Raw genomic sequence first — 22,219 nt, 5'->3', positions numbered from 1 at the left:
GTAGAGGATGGTAAGCCATTCTTGACTAAAATTTGCTCTATTTCCCTCCATGAGGAATTTGTAAGAAAATATATCCAACATAAAATAACTACCCAACATCTCCTCAAGCTGGAACTTCTCCTAAAAATTGAGGTGAATCTGACAGAGTTTTAAATACATCTTATTTGTGTTCCAACCATCACTCACTGGGACCTGAGACAGGGGATAATATTGCCAACTCAGTGGGATTTGCTATGTGGTCCATAAGAGAGAATGAAAGGGGTGGTAATTCTGGGAAGATGTTCCCTTGTTCATGTTCTCACTCTCATTTTCTGCTATGCAAAGAAAAAAATAGTCTGTGAGAATGAAGACAGTCAATAAGAAAGAGAAATGGCTGAATGTGTCAAGTTGCTAATCTGAGACCCTTAGTCCTGTCAGGATCTGAGATCCATGTGTGACTTTAACTCCTAAGCCACCGCAGCTCAATTTTCTGACTAGCCGAGGATCATGTATTCATACCACTTATTTTGCTTAAATTATTTTATATTGGGGTTATAGCTCTTGCACTTGAAAAGAGTCCTGGCAAATATAACTGTCATAACATAGATCAGGGTAAATTTTTTTTTTAAATTCAACTGATTCACAAAACCTGGGTTAAAATACCTGGAGAGGGCTGGGGGTGAAACCACTCCCTACAATTGTGAAAGAGCCTGACCTCTACCTAGGCAATTACTATTTTGTTGACTGTTGGAACAGCCTGGAATGTCTCCAAAGAAAGCGAAAGAAGCTTTTCATTGTCATAGGTCACACAATTAGCCCTTCTTAGCATTGGCTCTCAAAGTATGGGCTCTGGACCAGCAAGATCACCTGGAAACATTAGCAACAAGTATTTGCAGGACCCACTCCAGATGTATTTCAGCAGAAATTCTAGGAGTGGGGCCTAATATTCTGAGTTTTAACAAGTCCTCCAGGTGATTCTAATGCAATCTCAAGTTTGGGATCCACTATCCTACATGTTAACCACATCACTGATTTTTTTTTTTTTAATCGCTGTTGTTGGTTGATTTGCAGTATTTTTTTGCTTTTAATTTTGTGAAATACTGATATGTGATATATTATGAATGCACGAAATATCAACTTCTCATATTGCTGAGCTATTAAATCTCTACCCAGCAACCCGGAAAGTATTAACAACATCAACTTCACAAGTAAGTTGGTAAATTGATTTCAAGTGAATTTTTGGCTTAACTTTGGTAATATTCAGCCTGATAAAGTCTATCTTTAATATTATAGAGCAAAAACATTTTAGAGATTAAAGTACTATTAGCATATTGAATATACAGATGCTAATACACATAATGTTTTAGTTAGATTAAGGAAAATCAGGTATTTTTAGGCAGACTTCACATTAACTTTATACTTCTTATAAGTCTCATTGCAGTTTCTTTTTTTCATATCCTTAGAATTTCTGAAGAATTAAAAAAGTAAATATATATTCCATGACTTGAGTTCGCTGTAATAAAGAATGCTCTATGTTAAGGTTATATTTCTTGGAGAAATAGTTATTCGCCATGCTGAGAATCCTTGTCTCTGGCTACCCTAGTTTTCAATATGGCTGAGTGCTAAACCCACTACCCCAGGGGCAATTGTTATAATAGATATGGTAAGTGGACATGACTTTTCCAAAGTTTCTAGAGAGGATAGTGTTTGTTCTCCTTTGGGCTAAAGATTTAATTTGTTTCTTTGTTTTGCACTAACTTCATGGATCTACAACCTGGAGTAGAAAGGAGAAAAAGGGATTGCACTCAGCGAAATGGACAAATACACCAGAATAAGAAATCCTATTAAAGTGTTGGATATATTCCCCAAGGCAGGAAATACTATAATTATTGTAATACACTACTTCCTTCATATTGCTGTGAAGTATAAAACACAGCAACTTACCTACCTTTAATTAGCTGTATTTAGTAATTTTTATGGCCACTGAACATGGTACTCAGATTACCATATATTAGCATATAATTTGCATACACACCTCAAGGTACTTGGTTTTATTGCTATTACCTTTTGAGGCCCTGTTTCAGTAATGACGCTAATGGAATATAAAAAAGAGATTTCTGACTCAATTCACTTTTACGATCTTGGGAATTTTACAATGGAAAGTTCCATGTTTAATATAAAATTCCTCAAAAAAATTTCTGTGCCTTATTAAAGTGGTCAGTCAGTGACCCATGTACTTATCTGGCAAATCCCTGATAGGTGCCCCAGGGAAAGCATTTACTTTCACTCTGAGCTCAATAAAGATATATTTTATAAGGCTTAGGGTATAAACAGCTTCATGTTTTGCTAAAAGAAAGTTGCACATATAATTTAATGAATCTTTACCAGCCTATCAGCAGCTAAAGGCCTAGAGAAAGAAAAATAACAGCTGTGGCAAGAGAATTTGGAGAAAGGTCAGAGGTCAGTGCCTGCATCTGCATTCAGTGGGAGACAAGAGAGGAAAAATAAAGGGTCTCTCTTTGTTGCAAGTCAGCACTATTTTAGAAAGTGCAGATACTGACTTAATTACCAATGTTCCCTTCTGCTCTCGGGTGCAGTGGCGGGCTATAAATCAATACCTAAGGTCACATTGCTAAAAGCATGAAAAAAAAAAAAGTCTTTCTTGCACTTGGGAGCATTGTTTTGTGCTTCTTCCTTGGCGTTACTAGTGTTCGATCCAGATAGAATCAGGGGGTGGGAGCCATCACAGAGGGCATTAGAATTATGAAAGCTGATGTGAAAAGTAGGCCTTTTGAACTCCTGGCAACCCGTGAACTGTGTCAAATCTCTCATCATTACTTGATTGTTTATTGTTGACTTGTTTGCTTTTAATTCCCTGGGCCCAATCCTTAAGCCTAACTGCATAAGAAAAGTTTACTGTGAATTACATGCCAATTTGAAAGGAAAGCTACCTTTTTTTTCTTTTTCAGTTGAAAAATAATTTCAACATAATGTGTTTGGGACTACGGATACATTTTGGATCATCTTTCTGTCAACATGCTAGGAAAATTCCTACATCAAATTTTTCAAGTAGGAGAATATTGTTCTGTTTTCTTTAAAAAATGGATGCTAGTCCTTTCAATGACAACTATCTTTGCTAAGCTAGAGAGATGACGATACCTGGAAGGTAAAGGAGGACATTTATAATATGCAAAGTGAAAGATAATCATTTCGTGGTAGGACTGTCTTAAAATAACTCGCTTTGGTAGCCAAAAAGGAATCCCTTCTCGATTTATTGCACCAAAGGGGACTCTATTTGAGGAGCAGCTGAGATTGGTTCCCAAGGCAGTTTGCCTGTATTTGAGTTGGATGACCACATCGGAATTTTCACCATTAGGATAATTGATGCTGCCATCATGGATCAGACCAACCATGCAGCAGAGTGATTTGGTTGTTGAGACAAAAGAAATAACTACATTGATTATGCTGAGGGTGGGAAATGAACCAGATAATAGATCTAACATTTTTAAATATTGAAGTTGTATGGCTTAGTCTACACAGAGTATCTGTAATGGTTTAATTTTCTTTTTTTACGATGTTTATTTTTTCCATTATAGTTGGTTTACACAATTATTATAATGGTTTAATTTTTAATGTGTATTATATGCCTTAGAGAGTTTTTAGAAGTAGGAAAGTTGCAAATTATGGATATATGAAAATAATACCAATAATTCCTGTAAACCATCCATTTCTTTTTCTTTACAATTAAAAATCATCCCCCCCCCCCAAAACTCTCTTTTCAGAGATGTTTCATTGGTCCAACTTTCTATTTCATTTGTACCATCTAGACTGGTCCTTACAGAAGGGACAGCCTTCTAAAGATCTCTGAATTAAAGAATTCCTCAACATGTCTAAATGTCATCTGATCAGTTTTTCACAGAATCATACAATTTTGAGCAAGAATCCCCCTGAGAAATTATCTGGTTGAGGCTCCTTCTTTAACTAGTGGGGAAAAAAAAAATTAGAAAGACCATCTCATTTTGCTCTGAGGACTCAGCTGAAAAGAATAACACAATTCAGTAACTAACTTGTGTGTAGGAGAATTTTCCAATAAGAAGCCCTCCTCAATGCCTTGCTGTAGGGCTGCAAGTATTTACTTATCTAATTATCTTTACAAAGGAGCCCACTGATAATGCAAAATCTGCTACTTCTCCCAGAGTGGACAAAAGGAGATTTAACATAAAACAAAATGATAGTGTAGAGTAGAACTTGTATTTTTCCAGACTTTGCTATCAGAGAAATATAAAGTTGAAAGAAGAGTTTCATTTGCTATTCTCTCGTGAAATGGGAGATGGATGTGAAAGGCTGTTCCTACGGTTGCCGCAGAGAGTTCTCCAGAATGAACACACATATTATTATAACTGCTCAGATTATAAAACACAAGTCATAATTGAAGGTAGCGTCTACCCTAAATACTGAGGGCAATCTGCCCTGGCATCCAGCTACCCATCCTGCCTTCAGGGATCCATTGAGCATATGCACATTCCATCAGCCAGAGTCTGCCAGCATCTAATGTCTCTCTAGGGTTTCACCATTACCCGATTTGAATGCTGAGAAGATGCTCATAATTGCTTATTATGACATTAGACAAGAGAATTCAAGTCCCATTTGATTGTAATGAGTTTGTGGAGTCCCTGCCTTTTGTGGGTCCAATCACATACAGAATGGAACTTAAGGCTTCTATATTGAAACAGAATTACACTCCAACAGTTGAGCATGAGGCTTGGACCCTGTTCAGTTAAATTTTTTTTCTATTACCTTCCACAGCCTGTTGATGGCAACAAAAATAATATCAATTATAAAACCTCTTCAGCAGAGACACTCAGACTTCTTTCCAAACTGGAATTAATTTTCCCAGGTTTACCTCTTAAACAGTCCAGACTTACTGTCTCCACACTGGAGGTGAGCACATTAAATGGTAAAAACAGATGAAATGATTTCTTTAGAATGATGTATGGAGTAAAATGGCAGGATCGGTCAGCATAAAACAATAAAAAGAAATAAATATGTACATCGTGGGCCAGTATGTACATTGAAAACGCCTACTTAAAATAAGGTGAAACGCCTCTGTAATGATTTCAGTAAGGAATGTATTTTAAGAAATTACCAGTAAACATCCTCTATCCTATTTTTACAAGATGGAAATCAAAGAAGGTCTATTAGGATAACACAGAACGTGCCTACAATAAAAGGGGCAAAAAGAGTAACACAACTGAATTTGATTTCTAAGTGGAAAAGCTAGGGACCATTTGAAATGCTTGGGACTTCATCCTTCTATGCTTTATAAAGCATCAGTGCTTCCTGTTTACTCACAGTCGTAACCAGATGGCTGAAGGAGAGGAACGACAATGAATTGGATTCTAATAGAAAGCACGCTGACACCCCAGGGCTTTCCACTCAAAGCTAAAGCTGAAATTGTAATGTGAAAGCACAAGGGGTAGGTGTCACAAGGATGCAGCTGACAATGCACAGGTGCCTTTATGATCTGAAACTATGCAAGCAGATATAACTAATTCCATGCCCAATAGAAGTGGGTTTGTTTTTTTTTTTTCTTCATTATAAATTTAAAAATGGCGTTGTGGCTGTTCTGAAAATAGCACTGAATTCCTTCATCTAAAGTCGGCTCTGAGTTATTAGATCAATATCTGATTGCCAGAGGAGAAAAGCTCTGTGTTGGGGTTCTCTTTTGGAGAGAACAAACATTCTCAAATGAATATGTGGTGTGTGTTTCTCTCTCTTTCCTACAAACTTTAGCAGGTCATGTCACTCTTAAAGGGAGCAATTTGGTGTAAAAGTACAATAACTGGACCAGAAATGTAATAAAGTTCTAGTTTTTTAATCTGTCACCAATTAACTGGGTAGCCTTAGGCAAACTGTTTCATCTCTTGATTTGGTTTGATTCAAAAAATGTAGGAAGCACCCTTGCATTCAAGTTCAGCAGAATGTTTACTGAGACATAGCTTTGGAAGGTTAGGTTGAATCAACTGTGAAGTTTCTTATCTGTTTTTTCCTTATTTAAAAAAAAAAAAATCAACAAGGATTCAAACCAACCAGCATAAGTACCGAGCAACAATTATTTGCCAGGCACTGAACTAAAATGCTAGAAATACAAAGAATAAATGGAGCTACCAGGTAGGAATTCAAAATCTGCTAAGGGAACTAGCCATTACCCCACCCCCAACAAATTACATAGTACCTGCAATACAGATTTCACAAAGTTGTTTTGCAGACAAAGGGCCTCTAGTCTTTTCCATTTATCAGTCATGAACTTTTACAAGTCTGTGAACATCCTAAACCTCTGTTTTCTCACCACCACAATAGAAATAATAGTAGTATCTAGCTCTTACGGTTGCATACAGCTTACATGCTATATAATTCAAATAATTAGCAGCATGCCTGACAGATACTAAGTACCAAATAAATGTTAAATAATAATTATTGTTACAATCAAAGAGGTATGTAAAATGTAGACCTTTAAAATAATGTAAAGAGGAAAACACAGTATCGTTTAATAATAGCATAAAGGGATTTATATATTCTGTTAATATAAATAAGATAATGAAAATTGTTACGGGCTGAATTGTGCTTCCCTAAATGCATATATTAAAGCCTTAACTCCTAGTGCTTTAGAATGTGTCTGTATGGAGAGACAGGACATTTCAAGGGTAATTAAGGTTACATGAGATCATATGGGTGGGGCCTAGTCCAGTCTGACCAGTGTCCCTAAACAGAGGCAGAGATACCAGCAATGTGAATGCACAGTGAAAAGGCCATGTGTGGACACAGCAAGCAGGTGGCCGTCTGCAGGCCAAGGAGAGAGGACTCAGGAGAAACCACAACTGCCAACACCCTGAGCGTAAACTTCCTACCTCCAGAACTGTGAGAAAATAAACTTCTGTTGTTTAAGCCTTCCAGTCTATGGTATTTTGTCGTGGGGTCCTGAGAAAACTGTGCAAAAATGAAAGCATTTTAAATAACATAAATAAACGCTCACTGAACAACCCAAAAATATATAGGGGTAAGGGATAAAAAATGTTATTAAGGGATTATACAAAATTGTGTGTGAAACTTAAAAATTGTAAAACACTGTAGAATTTAAAGAATCTTTCAAAAAATAAGTATAAATGAGAAAAAATAAAAATAATAAAAAGATATACACATGTTGTCAAATATTAGCTTCTGAGCACATGTACTTTTAAAAATTAGCACGTGTAAATAAAAATAACATTTGGACAAAGAAATAGTGAAACAACTCAAGAGTATAAAATAAAAAATAGCTTCCCTTCTATTTGAAATGGATAGATGAAGCTATTAACACATTGCTGGGCAGAAGATGTACAGCAGGAATCATTTCTTTGATATACAAATGACCAATAGTTCATATAGCCTCAAGTGTGCAAAAGGAATCGAGCATCCTCATTCATCCGTTATTACCATCAAAGAAAAATACCCACATCATTCCAGAAATCTGAGCCGGCTACAGGAGGCCACCCACACTGGCTCTTCAGGATGGAACATGTGATACCACATCCAACACAGAGCCTTCCGCACAGCATGAGCTCAACAAATATCTGTTAATTTGATACGCTTCATTAATGATGCCTCAGATAATATGTTTTAGAAAACCAAATGCACGTGGTTTCACTGAATATAATGAAGGCTAATTTGGGATCAGGATTATATGGGTGCAGTTAGAAAGTGAAATAGAATTTATGTTAGTAAGGGTTTTGCTAAACAAAATTGCATGTCACCCTATTTCTTTTAGTTCATTTGATATACCTTCACTCCTGCATTAACTCAGTGCCAAATAAAAAATCTTCATCTAATGCTTTGTTCCTCCACAAGGATCAGGAGAATCTAAAATTCTAAATTCTAAATTTTACCTAACAGATAAAATCTATGGGCCGAAGCCATAATCTAGATCCAGTTACAGTTTCCCTGAAGATTCTCTGCCACTTCCTAAGAAAGAGCACAAAGGAGAAATAAGTATGGAGTGTTTGTTTTAAATCATGGTTCCTGCACCAAGAGACAGTATTACACTGGGCAAGTCATTTATTCTTTCTTCTGTGGTTGTAAGTGAGAATAACATTGTCTCCAATTTCTAATAATTATTTCCTATGCTTCTGTGTATTGGTGAGTTGGTTCTTTTTCTCATCTTGCCTGGGTGCTCTCTTGGGAAGCTTCATGCAGCTGGTGGCGCACCTGAGCTCACCTGAGTTACCTGAACCTCCCTCTCTGTGCCTGACAATGGACTGGGGCTTTTGCACTGTGATTCGCTTTTTTTCCTAGAGGCTTCTCATCCTCCAGTACCAGGTGGCAAAACTGTCCCATGAGGGTGAAGGCTTTATTTTAAAATATCTTATTTAATATTTTGATAGTTATTATAATTTAGCTTCTGCCTTTTCATTTTATAGATAACCTTGATATTTGGGGAGGAAAGCCTCTTTTGAAAAGATATATAAAAATGATTTTCATATTCCTTTTTTTTTTAACATTTACTTTACATCTTTGATGAAAATATTCCAAAATTAATTTTTACACTTTTAATTTTTTTTTTTTTTTTTTTTTTTTTTTTTTTTTTTTTTTTTTTTTTTGTCTTTTGTCTTTGTTGTTGTTGTTGCTATTTCTTGTGCCGCTCCCGCGGCATATGGAGGTTCCCAGGCTAGGGGTTGAATCGGAGCTGTAGCCACCGGCCTACACCAGAGCCACAGCAACACGGGATCCGAGCCGCGTCTGTGACCTACACCACAGTTCATAGCAACGCCGGATCGTTAACCCACTGAGCAAGGGCAGGGACCGAACCCGCAACCTCATGGTTCCTAGTCGGATTCGTTAACCACTGCGCCACGACGGGAACTCCTAATTTTTTTTTTTTAATCTTTTAGGGCTGCACCTGCGGCATATGGAGGGTCCCAGGTTAGACATCAAATCGATGCTGTGGCCCCCAGCATATGTCAGAGCCACAGCAATGCGGGATCTGAGCCCTGTCTTCGACCTGCACCACAGCTCACAGCAACGCCAGATCCTTAATCCACTGAACAAGGCCAGGGATTGAACCCATGTCCTTCTGGATGCCAGTCAGGTTCGTTCACCACTGAGCCAGGACAGGAACTCCTACACTTTTAATATTTTTAATTCTTGATCACCACAGTCACTAGAATATAAATTATGTGAAAAATCTTGATTAAAATAACTGATTTGGCTAAGATGAATATTATAGAATAAATATATAATAAGCTATATGTTTTACATCCTTCATTTTCTTAGTCAACATAATAAACTATATTATAATACTCAGACATGCACAATAAGATAATTTAATTGCTTTTACTATTTTCTTGACTTCAGTAGTATAAAAGCCATAACTTTACATGTACGTATAAATTTTGTCAATATAAAGGCATGCTTTTCACAAGACATACTCTTTTCTCAGTTTGTTAAATAGATTTATATTTTTTAATATATTTGGCTATGTCAGTTTCTATCTGTACTCTTGCCCCAAGCCCTGAAAATATTAGAGGAAGGTTTAGTTATTAAAATATCTCAAACAAGGAAGTAACATGGTAAACGCTGCGCTTAAGAACGAGCTGTCCAGTGGAGATAGGAAGGCCTGTTAGAAGTCTGGTTTCCTCTGCATGGGTAGCATTTCAGCCTGTAGCCTGAACCTCTGAAGTAACCCCATGCTCTTCTTTCCATACTACATCTTGGGGAGGATCTGAGCCCTCCCACTGGCCAGCAAGTCCCCAGCCATAGGCCTACCCATTTTCAGACCCACCAGACATTGTGGACAGCTCAGCCACAGGGACAGGGGATGAGGCAGAAGCTGCCAGGCATCTTGAAACTTAAGCTCTGAAACTCAGCGAGGGTCACTTTTGACAGATTCCACTGTGAAAGCAACTCACAGGCTTAGCGCATATTCAAGGAGTAGGCAGATCGACTCCTTTCTGGAGGGTGAAGGAACAAAGTCAGATAGAAAGGAATACATAGGAGGCATGAGAGATCCTTAGCCGGCTACCACAAAGGCCTCTTTCACATTATCCCATGACTTTCTTGGAAGTCATTTAGCATTTCCCAGTCTTGGACTCTTCTAACCACATGCCCCTGTGTCGGTGCTCTGAAAGGAACCATCGCTTGAAGTAATAATAGACATGCTAGCCACAGACCCCATCTCTGAAATCATCACCAAGTATTCATGCATTCCTTGGCCTAGTTTTAACTTAAAATGTCATGAATGACAAACAGTACTTGACAATGAGCCGAAAAGAATGGTTTCTGAACTGCCCCCAGATTTCACTAGAAATGCATCGATTGCCAGATCAATTGCCAGATCTGATACACCATTCCATAGTTTCAGAATACTTTCAGAATAATATGCTGGGGATGGGGTGGTTCTCCTGCTTAGTGCAAATTACTGATGCTTGGTTATGTGGGATTGTTGGTAGCAAAAACCCCATACATGTTCACAAGCGATCATTTCACTCAGTTTATATCTCTGTCCTCCATAGGTATGCGCATCTGCTACCATGAGACTGAATCCCATTATACCTCAGCTGGAAAGGCCCTTTTCATGGGGGACATATCTTTCCGGGGAGTTTCTATCTTGCCATTAGATGAGAATTTAAAATGAGAGTTCGTCCTCTACTAGGCCTCTACGATTTAGAAAAAAAAAATATTTAGAACAAATATACTTATTCAAAAATTATTTATTTGAAATTCTAATTGAATTAGGCACTGGGTTCCTATCTGGACCTCTACCCTTTATGAACTTGAAGACAGAGGAAACATATTTATATATATTTATAAAGTAAAGAAGTAACACACACACACATATATATATGGGAGTCATATATATGTGTGCGTGTGTTACTTCTTTACTTTATTGCCTAAGACTTTCCTGGTTCTCTCTCTGAAAATCCCACATCCGTAGAACCCCACCCCTCTAGCCCTAGGCAAATGGGTATGGTTGGTCTGATCAACTCTGACTCTTCGAAGACAGTGACTGTATTTCCATTATGATTATCTTTTGTATCCCCAGTGTTACCCTAGTGTCAGCCAGGTACATACAGAGCAAATATTTCTTGAATAAATGAATGAATGAATAAGTACATCAGAGAAGGTTAGGGAGGGTAGAGGAAAGGGAGAAAGGAGGGACAACTCAAGAGGGAAAATGATAAAATGAACTGCACATTTTGGCACAGCAGAGTAATGGCACAGAGAAGCAGCTTCCACTCTGGTGCACCTCAAAATCCTCTTACGAAGCTTTTTAAAATCACCAGTGCTTGGGCTCTACCAATTGAATGAAGTCTCTAGAGATCCGGCCCTGGCAGAGTATTTTTTTTAAAGCTCCCCCACTATTTATAAAGTGCAGCCAGGGTTTAGAATCACTGGCTTAGGGCCTCTGCAGGCAAAAACCCTGCAGCGGAAGGAATCTTGGAAAAAAAAAAACAAACTAAAATGAAAAAATATTGAGAGGTGATGTGATTCTAACACACTGCTCTAATGATCTCAGTGGAGTGAGATTTTTATTTTTATGATGGTTCCTGCTGCCACTTCTGATACATAATGATCCTCGCAAATGCATGAGTCGGTGGCTAATTTCTCCAGAGCAGACTGGGAGTCAGAGGAATGCTGTGGCTGTTATAGTCCCTATGATCAAAGGTGTACCGCAAATCTGTCTTCAAGTGGCTGCTTGGAAACAAATAGCATTCAAGGCCAGGTAAAGAAAAGAGTTAACGTTAGCAATTTTGTTAACACATCCAGGAAATAGACTAGCTACTGGCAGGTTAAATAAATGTGTGCCACACATGACCTTCAAAATCATTGATCTTAAAGGTTATAAACAATACCCAACTGACCCATTGGTCTGTGTCCTCGGATTAAGAGATCCTGCCATGTATATTCCCCTTCCCAGTGCATTGCTGCCAATAAGGAAGACAACTTTAAAAATATATATATTGAACCAGGTTATATGTGATCATTAATCACCAACCCTCCCCGGGATCATACTGTCATAAATACGGCATCTGCATAAAATTCCCTGCTGAAATTACCTTGCCATCTTTTCAGCCTTCTGTGAAAAAGCAGACACATTTGGAGGAAAGATGAAATAAAAAGGCCCAGAGAAAGGAAACAAAGAATAGGAAATGGACTGCCTTTTACATTTTATTTTAGGTGATTTATATTAAATTTTAAAATTATTTTTTTAATTTACTTTAAATGTTATTTTATTTAAAATTTCTTTTATCTTACTTTTGGTTTATGTTTTGGTTGTTTTTCAGATACACAATAAAAGTTAAAATGACTCTATCTGTAAATTTTGGGATGTTTAAATGAAACTTTATACATTTTTAAGCTTAACGGTTGCATTGAGGGGGTTCTACAACCTCCAGAATATTTTCACAAACATACACTCAATTATATATTTTATCATTTATGCTTAGTCCAGCATTTTATAATCTGCATTGTCACCTGAAAAAATAAAATAAAATAAAATTTCTTTTAAGTGTGCTAGCAGTTTTGTCTCAGCACTGTTTGATGATGATATTAAAGAGACTACTTTAACTTAATTTTTTTGTATTTTGATATTTCTCTGTTACCACCTATGTCTTCATAGAGCAATTTTGTAGCACTGGAGACCTATATAAAATTAAGTACAAGGGTGTGGGAAGGTGCCCTGATGCTGAAGATTTATTAACATCATGGTAAGTTTGTTCTGGTCCACCAGCATCATATTTGGGGATGTAAATGATATTTATTTCCTACTGTTTATTGTTTTTAAAATGACATCAAATCATAAGGGTATAAAAAATTCCAATTACACAGAATTGCAAAAAAATAAATATAATTGGAAGGCCTTTTTCATTGCCCATCATATAACTAACTTGCCAGAGATTACTGCTTCCATTTTTTTAGGAGTGCTTTCAAATATTTACTTAAAGTTTATTTTCATTCTAGGCATATATCTACATCTATATGTATGTACATATTATATAATATGTATATATTTCAAATGGTCAGATAAGTACATATGTGCTGTCAACTCTTGATAGAGACTGTAGCTTCAGTTGGTAGGTTCCCTGCGTCCTTCCCTAACTTATCTTCTCCTTTAAGCGTGCACTCGATTTGGGGAACTTAGATATAGTAATGTCATTAACATCTGTAAAACAGGCAAATCAGGCATCAGAGCTGGTCTTGAATCTCTGCTCCGAAATATATAATCATATGACTAAATTATTTACAATTAATATTTCATAACTATTTTAATCTCTTCACTTAATTTTATAGCTCTCCACCTTCAAAATCAGGATAATAATAATAACCAATAAAGGGGGCTGTCACAAGGGTTAAATGAGATGCCACAGGCAAATAGCTCAGCATCATCCTGGAACATCATGTATGCAATAAATAGGAAAAACTATCACATCGACTTCAAGGTCATCATTATCATTACCAGCTTTATTTTCGTTATCAGTGAGTGGCTAAAGAAAGAGGTTATAAAAAGATTAAGTATGATTTTCACTACTCATTAGTAACTTGATAGATGCTTTTTGGTGGAACAGTTTGAAATTACTGTCCACAGGGAAATTTAGGGTGCCCTGTGGAACATTATCTTCTGTGGAACCTCCAAGTACACCACCTTGCACTCCTGTCCAAATTGGTACGTGGAGGTCAGAGAAGAGAGAGGCTTGCAGACCAAATCATCACACTGCTTATTAAATCAATCTAAATCATATAGTAAGAGAAAGGGGATGAAATGGAGTATCAATAATTTGGGAGCAGTGTGTAAATGGCACAGAAGCACCATCCTATCTGAGTCCTGGGTAGGCAGTGTTCCTATGTTCTCCCTCTCCTCCGCATCAGCCACCCTTGTGGATGTTGCAGTTGCAAGGAGTCGAGTAGAGACTTTAACCGCGGGGCTCAGCAGATGGAAGATGCCTGAAGCCAACACACACTTGCACTTTCCAAAAGACACCAGGCAAGACCATTTGGCCAATGGCTGTAACTTGCCAATTAGCCTGATAAGCAGCTCTAATCAATCTGTATTTCTCAGGCAGAGGACACATGGGGCCAGAATAAGTACTACCTATGGGTGACTGATTTAAGTCCTCATGACTATGTATGGTCTCCTTGGTCCCTCTGTCCTTTCCTTTTTTTTTTTTTTTTTTCTTTTTGCTCTTTCTTTGGGCCGCTCCTGCGGCATATGGAGGTTCCCAGGCTAGGGGTCGAATCGGAGCTGGAGCCACCGGCCTACGCCAGAGCCACAGCAACGCGGGATCCGAGCCGCGTCTGCAACCTACACCACAGCTCACGGCAACGCCGGATCGTTAACCCACTGAGCAAGGGCAGGGACGGAACCCGCAACCTCATGGTTCCTAGTCGGATTCATTAACCACTGCGCCACGACGGGAACTCCCCTCTGTCCTTTCTGTCATCTTCAGATACATAGGCTTGATTTCCCTTGTCTATATCCAACATATCTCCCAAGTGACTTTCTCCTTTACTTCTCTTACCTAACTCCTTTTAAAATTTTATTTTGTCTTCTTTTCTATGGAAGAAGTGAAAATCCTTATACCACAGAGAAAACATTCATTATGCAGGGTTTATACTCATGGTGACAGAGAGGAGTTGTTATAACCCTGCTTTCGAATGTGTTCTACTGGATTCAAATTCCAGTCCACACTTACCAGCTGTGTACATGTGGGTAAAGGGCATAATCTTTCTGCACTTCGGTTTCCTTCTCTGTCAAACATGGATGGTAATAATACCAATAGTATCTACCTGATAAGGGTGTGGTGCTGATTAAATGAGTTTTTCACCTAAAGTGATCAGAACAGGGTCTGTTAGCTCTTAGGATGCTTTAGCCCTTGGGACAGTGTGCTCTTGACTGGAAGCCTGAACTAGGGGACTGGGAGGGGATGGCCATATGTTTATGGAGGGAGAAAATAAGTCTTTCCATCTACAGAGTGCTTGCAAGTTACAAAGAACGTTAAATGATCTCTTTAGGATTTCGAAACAAATTTATGGAGCAGGTACAATGACCTCTATTTTGCAGATCAAGACCCTGAAGTTCAGGGGATGAAATGGCTTACTCAGAGACATGCATGTATTAGATATCAGGTCATGACCTGAATCCACGTCTTCCTACTCTGCTTTCAGCATTGTCTGTCTCAATATAGCTGCTGTATCCAAAAATCTGAGTAATCTCCCCTGCCTAAAAAAAGGGGGCCTCCCTTCCCACCACACACTCAGACTAATGTATGGAAACTATACGATCAGAGAAAAGACTTAACAAATGCTTCTCCCCAACCTGTAACACAGTGATTAATTTACATTATTGCAGAAATGCTCTATAACTGATCATTTCCAATCATGTCCTGGGGTGAAGCGTCGATAGTTGAGATAATTTGAAATTTTATTTGTTTATTTTATTTATTTATTTTTGCTTTTTTTTTAAAGGCCACTCCTGAGGCATATGGAAGTTTCCAGGAAAGGGGTCTAATCAGAGCTATAGCTGCAGGCCTACGCCATAGCCCCAGAAACACCAGATCCGAGCCACATCTGCAACCTACACCACACAGCTCACGGCAATGCCAGATCCTTAACCCACTGAGTGAGGCCAGGGATCAAACATTCAACCTCATGGTTCCCAGTCAGATTCATTTCGGCTGCACCATGACAGGAACTCCAATTTGAGAATTTAGAATAGTAGAGAGGATGGGTCTTGAAAGGATGAGCTGATTCTCTCATTGGGCCTGGAATTGTTGTAAGTGATTTTTATATACAAAGGGACATGAATACACTTTCCTGATTTTTAGGTGCAATCTACGGCACCATGTGGTTTCATATTTAATTTGTCATTGTCATTCCATCGCTTTACCACGAAAATAGTTTAATGACGTAAATAGAATATAGTCACAAGGGAGAACATGTTCACATATCTCATTATCCATTTGCACAGATATGAGTGTAAGCCTGGAAGACCCTCAAGAGTTCACCTTGTCTCTCCCTTGCTCTCTGTGGAGGCATTGTATTGAGTCAGGTGTCAGCCACTGCAATTGGTGGGGAAAATACTTTCATATAAAGAAATGCTGAGCAGGTATAAGAAAACCAAGTGAAAGAAAAGAAAGTCACTGATGACAGAGGACAGAATCCTATTCACACACACACACAGAGACACACACACACACACACCATGTATAAACAAAAACACAGCAAAGCAAAATTAAACCAGCTGCCAAACCGTGCCTCAATCCTCTCACATTTGACCAACTTAGAGAGTGTCGCCGTATCAGTAGGATGCTCTCTTCTCTTCTTACAGAATGCACTCTTTCAAATGCCTCAATGAATTCAAGGACGATTTATTTTTAAATTTCAAGTAGTCACACATAGTCTGACAAAGGAGCTGGACAGCAGTGGGACTCCCGTGCCAGCCAGACCCCGGTTGTAACCGCTTCTTTATATGAAGAGATGAGCTTTCCCTGCTTCTCAGGAACTTTAAGGTCTTTACAATTAAATCAGTTACATAAAACGAGGGGGAAAAGATACCCTGTAATTTGTAGAAGACTGCACCACTCTTTTTCAGGTCATAGAAACATTCCTGGGGGTGCTGAGAGCAAAATTCCATCATCCCCTGAGGGTCTCAGCTGTGGGAAGGTGAGGCCAGAACTGACTGAAGGTGAGAGGCGTCTATTCCTGGGTCCTGTGACAGGACAGAAATGCAGGAACTTTGTCATTAGTTTCTCTCAGTGTCCAGGAACTACCTGTCTTTCAAATATTTGGCATGTTCTTCCCTGTTCCTGAATTCCTAAGCAAGCTTTAAGTCATATCCTCTTTTCTGTCAACACAGGCAAACCTCCCACCTAAAATAACTGTGATTTTTTTTTTTTTTTTTGGTGCTTTATCTTATAGTGCTATCTATGACCATTTAGGGTTGAATTTGAGAAGCAGAACTGGTAGAAGATAGATGTTAAAAGATTCCTTGGAGTTCCCATTATGTCTTACAGGGTTAAGGACCTGACCTAGTGTCTGTAAGGATGAGGGTTTGATTCCTGGCCTCACTTAGTAGGTTAAGGATCTCATGTTGCCACAAGCTGTGTCATAGGTCACAGATACTGCTCAGATCTGGCGTTGCTGTGACTGTGGTGTAGGCTGACAGATACAGCTCCAATTCAACCCCTAGCCCGGGAATTTCCATATGCCCACAAGTGTGGCCATAAAAAAAGAAAAGATTTCTTGCAATGAATTGGCCTATGCAATTGTAGTGTCCAGCAGGGCAAGTCTGAAATCCATAGTGCTCACCATCAGGACAGGTGGGCTGGAACACTTGGGCATGAGAAAAGCTGAAATTTCACAGGAGAAATTTTTCTTTCTTCAAGGAACTTCAGGAGTTCCTATTGTCACGCAGCAGAAACAAATCCAACTAGGAACCATGAGGTTGTGGGTTTGATCCCTGGCCTTGCTCAATGGGTTGAGGATCCAGCGTTGCCGTGAGCTATGGTGTAGGTCGCAGATGTGGCTCAGATCTGGCATTGCTGTGGCTACAGCTCCAACTCAACCCCTAGCCTGGGAACCTCCATATGCCACGGGTGCAGCCCTAAAAAGGACAGAAGACAAAAAGAAAAAAAGGAAATTCAGGTCTGTGTTTAAAGCCTACAACTGATAGAATTGGGCCATTCATATTATCTAGGATTATCCCCGTTACTCCACTGATGATGGACTTTAATGGTATCCACCAAGGATCTTCACATCAACACCTACACAAGTGACACATTGAATAACTGGCAACTGTAGCCTAGCCAGGTTGTTACATCCAAAAGACCATCAGGACATGGATGCGCCAGGCACTGTTCTAAGGATTTCATACATCATCTCATTTATTAACCTCACAATAACCCGATAAGGAAACTGAGGTACAGAGTAACGGAGTAAATTGTTTTGGTTTCCAGTAAATAAATACTGGAAAGGTATGTCAGCTGAAGGGATCTGGTTCCAGCGATCATGTTTCCACCATGACTTTGCTGATTGTCTTTGGATTCCATCTTGCCAGATACTTTTTAAACATATTTTCTAGAATGTTCAATGAGGTTTTGTCAAGGGCAAACTTTTTCCTATCAAAATCTCTCTTGCCCTCCTCTAAGATACATTCCAATTTCTTTCTTGGCCATGTTCATTTCCTATATGTTCATGACACTTCTGAGAATCACTACTGTAATTACCCTCATCATTAATAACAATAGATATATATTAATTTCTTTACCCAGTACTAACACATTTTGTTTAACCTCATTGAGAACAAATGTACTGATAATCTGTTTTATAGGTGGAACAAAAAGGCTCAATTATTCCAAAGGTCTTCCTAAGCTGACAGAGGTAGAAATGTTACTTCAGGCATTCTAGATGGAATTGTTCAATTGTTCTATGAATCAGATGAAGTTTCTGTTCACTGCTTAGAAATGCAGGTGAGCAATGGAAACAACAATTAGAAAAAAAAAAAAAAAAAGGCAACCAGGACCCAAGTTCACAAATACTCTGAAAATTATTTGGGAATTTAATAATTTTATATAGGATTTTTTTTTTCTCCAGAAGTAATGGCTGAGGAGAAGAAAAATCTTTCATTTGTGTCAAGATTCTGTGGTAGTTTAAGAAAATGTTGATGGCCACACTTGGCATGTTTTTCCAAGCTGTCAAGGGTGTGAGGAGATGGGCTGTACGTGCCTGTCCTGCTGACCTTCACGAGCCCGTAAGGTAAAGACCTTAGCAGGCAGGTGTGAGCACTCCTGAATATGTTTACCAACTGGAGAGAACAGCTTTTACAATACTGCCACGCTGACTTCTGTTAAAAACCCCAGCACAGCCCAGCTGTCCAGACTCTGGGGTATACACACAACTAAGGAGGCTTGTTTGCAAGATGTCACCCCCTGGCCTGTCACCGAGAAGGCTTGTCACCTCCTCCATCTCCCATAGAATCCTCACTACAGAACATTTCATTCTCCCGATTGCTACTTTAGGAGACTGAGCATAAAGTAAAACTGCCACAGAAGTTACCTAGAAAATTGCTACCAATAAATTGTCTCTTGCTCGCCTGCTTGCTTTTCATTTCTTTCTTTCAAAGTTAATTAAAATTATTAAATGTGTGAAATACATAACTATAAAGTAGCAGCTATGTACCTACCACTGAGATGAAACAGATGATGGCATATTTTGTCTTATTTGACTTAGATTGTTTAAAAGATATCAAACATTACAGAATTAGATAAAATTTACTCCTTACCTTTTCCTAGTCTTTGTTCCCTAGATGTTAATTATTACCTTGAAGATGCTACACACCATTCCTAACCACCATTTCTGTGCTCTCAGATTATCCATCTTTCCGTCTGTCAATCTATCTATCTACCCATCTATCTACTTTGAGTCTTTCTCATTATACATATTTGGCATCTTGTTATATTTAGATATATGTATGTGTGTGAATATCTTTTTGCAATTAGCTTTTGCTATTCATCATTATGTATTTGTGATTTGTACATGATAATAGTTACAGATCTACTTCTATTATATTTTTTTGTTGTTGTTGTATAGGTTATTCTTTTTCTGTTTGCTATCACAAACAGCCATGCAATTACCATCATTACATGACTTCCTGTATCCCTGAGCATGTATTAGAGCTTAGAGCTTCAAGAGGGAGAGCGTCGGAGTTCCCATCATGGCTCAGTGGAAACATATCTGAGTAGTATCTATGAGGACTCGGGTTCGATCTCTGGCCTCACTCAGTGGGTTAAGGATCTGGTGTTGCCGTGAGCTGTGATGTAGGTCACAGATGCGGCTCGGATCCCACGTTGTGTGGCTGTGGTGTAGGCTGGCAGCTACAGCTCAGATTCAACCCCTACCCTGGGAGCCTCCATGTGTCGCGGGTGTGGCCCTAAAAAAAAAGGACCAAAAAAAAAAAGCTTCAAGAAGGAGAGCATCTAGTAATAGAATTATTGAGTTATCTAATATGTTTCTTGAACTTTTTCAAGATAACTAAGCTTCCCAGAGCAGAAAACTGAGACCTGGACATGAAGACAGAAAATAGCAGAGTCGGAGTTCCCGTCGTGGCGCAGTGGTTAACGAATCCGACTAGGAACCATGAGGCTGCGGGTTCGATCCCTGCCCTTGCTCAGTGGGTCAAGGTTCCGGCGTTGCCGTGAGCTGTGGTGTAGGTCACAGACGCGGCTCGGATCCTGCGTTGCTGTGGCTCTGGCGTAGGCTGGCAGCTACAGCTCCGATTCGACCTCTAGCCCGGGAACCTCCATATGCCGCAGGAGCGGCCCAAGAAATGGCAAAAAGACAAAAAAAAAAAAAAAAAAAAAAAAAAAGAAAATAGCAGAGTCAAGGTTCCAACTCCGAAAGCACACCTAACTGGCTTCAGAGCCCATTCTTTGCCCACAACATTCTAAGCCCAAGTTTTCTAACCTAAACATGGAAGAATTACAACTTATACTTGGTATCGGTAACATTCTTCAAAGTCCCAAACCAGGAGATGAGAATGAAGAGGTCTCCGAAGAAGAAATGTCTTTCTCTGTCTATGTGATGGAAAATAGTCAGGAAGAGGAAGCTCTCTTTTTTTTTTTTTTTTTTTTTTTTTTTTTTTGCTTTTTTAGGGCCACACCCATGGCATATGGAATTCCCAGGCTAGGGGTGGAATAGGAGCTACAGCTGCTGGTCTAAATCACAGCCATAGCAAGATCCGAACTGAATCTGCACCCTACACCGACAGCTCAGCTCACAGCACCAGCAGATCCTGGACCCACTGAGTGAGGCCAGGGGTTGAACCTGAATCCTCATGGATTCTAGTCAGATTCTTTCCTCTGTGCCACGAAGAGAACTTCTAGAGGAAGCTCTTCTCATGCCTCACTCATATGTCTGCAATTGAACTTTAAGTGTCTTTCACCTTGTTGGGTTCTTGAAAGTAGCTTATTAGCACTCTCAATGTAATTTCCCACCATTTGCTGTGGAAGCTGTTATGCCTTACAGTAAGCATTAAATCACATGTCACTTGAAGATGATGCAAGGACATAAGAAACAAAGGGGGGAGCTTTATGAGAAAGAGAGGAAGAGTACATATATTAGTAAAGGCATTAATTACGACATTTTTAATTTAAAAAATCACATTCTACATCAGGAAACTTTCAATTTGAGCAAGATGTACCTTGTATTCTCTCTCATTCTCAAAGTGCTGAATCAGGCACAACTTAAGCCCCTAAACTGGGAAAGAGCCTAGCACTCAGGATTCTGGAAGCTTTGCTAGAAGCTTGTCTAAAGTAGGCATTAATCTTGGCAGGGAATAAAATACCCCAGCTTGAAGAATCTCTGCCATCTCCTCATAGCTAAGACAATGGATATTCCTATGACCCACAGCCTCTAGGTTTGTAGACACACCCTCTCCACTCCCCTACCCCCGCCTCTGAAATCTACTGCTCATTAATTCTGATTTAGGGAGCTGCAGACACAAGTGGACAGTAGAAAGTACTCTGGAGGCAGTATTGCAAGAAATTTAGCAAGAAAAGGAATGAGAACCCAGACAGTGCATATATGGAAGAAAATGTAGTAAGCAGGTTAGTGCTGGTTAATTCAACACCAACTGCTTTACCAGATACTTGGAGACTTAACAAAAGAGGGAGTTGATTATTTTCTCATGTTTAGTCTAAAATAAGTATTCCTGAATAGCAGAACACCTTGCACGTGGCTATTTAGGGATCCAGGTACTGTCTACCTTGTGGATCCACCCTCTTTCAGGTCCTTGAAGTCCTTGGACTTCTGCCAACACATGGAGAAAGAGGATTCATCACTTCCATTCACTTCCTCTTTGCTACAAAAATTAGTCACATGGCAACACCTACCTGCAGAGGACATAGAGAAATGTGATCTGTTATTCACCGCAGAAGAAGAGAAAGAGGTTTACACCTATAGTCCCTGCTACAATGATCTCATAAAAGGGAAAAGAACCTATAGTCTTTTTTTTTCCTTGGGCCCTCCTGTGGCATGAGGAAGTTCCTGGGCCAGGGATCAAACCCTCACCACAGCAGCAACCCAAGCTGCTGCAGTGACAATGCCAGATCCTTAACCTGCTGCTCCACAGGAGAACACCCCTATAGTCTTAGATGGTCTCGTCTAGAAGTTAGACCAAATGCTTGTTAGTTACACAAACTGGTTCTCTAGGACC

General features: G+C 39.1%; 2 long non-coding RNA genes across 2 annotated transcripts in view; one reads left to right on the top strand and one right to left on the bottom strand.

The window, feature by feature from the left end:
• Positions 1-22,219, bottom strand: part of LOC100512907 (uncharacterized) — a 1,315,914-nt gene that overhangs the window by 424,554 nt on the left and 869,141 nt on the right.
• LOC146401225 (uncharacterized) lies at positions 16,893-21,402 on the top strand. The gene is made up of 2 exons (XR_014809731.1): positions 16,893-20,093; positions 20,384-21,402. It is a non-coding gene; the product is annotated as an uncharacterized LOC146401225 (long non-coding RNA).

This window comes from Sus scrofa, chromosome 7 (assembly GCF_054392235.1).
Source record: "Sus scrofa isolate SSC_HxYL_T2T_F1_AM1 chromosome 7, Sscrofa_HxYL_maternal_Yorkshire_Landrace_v2.0, whole genome shotgun sequence".
In the NCBI taxonomy this organism is placed as follows: Eukaryota; Metazoa; Chordata; class Mammalia; order Artiodactyla; family Suidae; genus Sus; species Sus scrofa.
The sequence above is the reverse complement of the archived record's forward strand: the minus strand, read 5'-3'. Positions and strand labels throughout refer to the sequence as shown.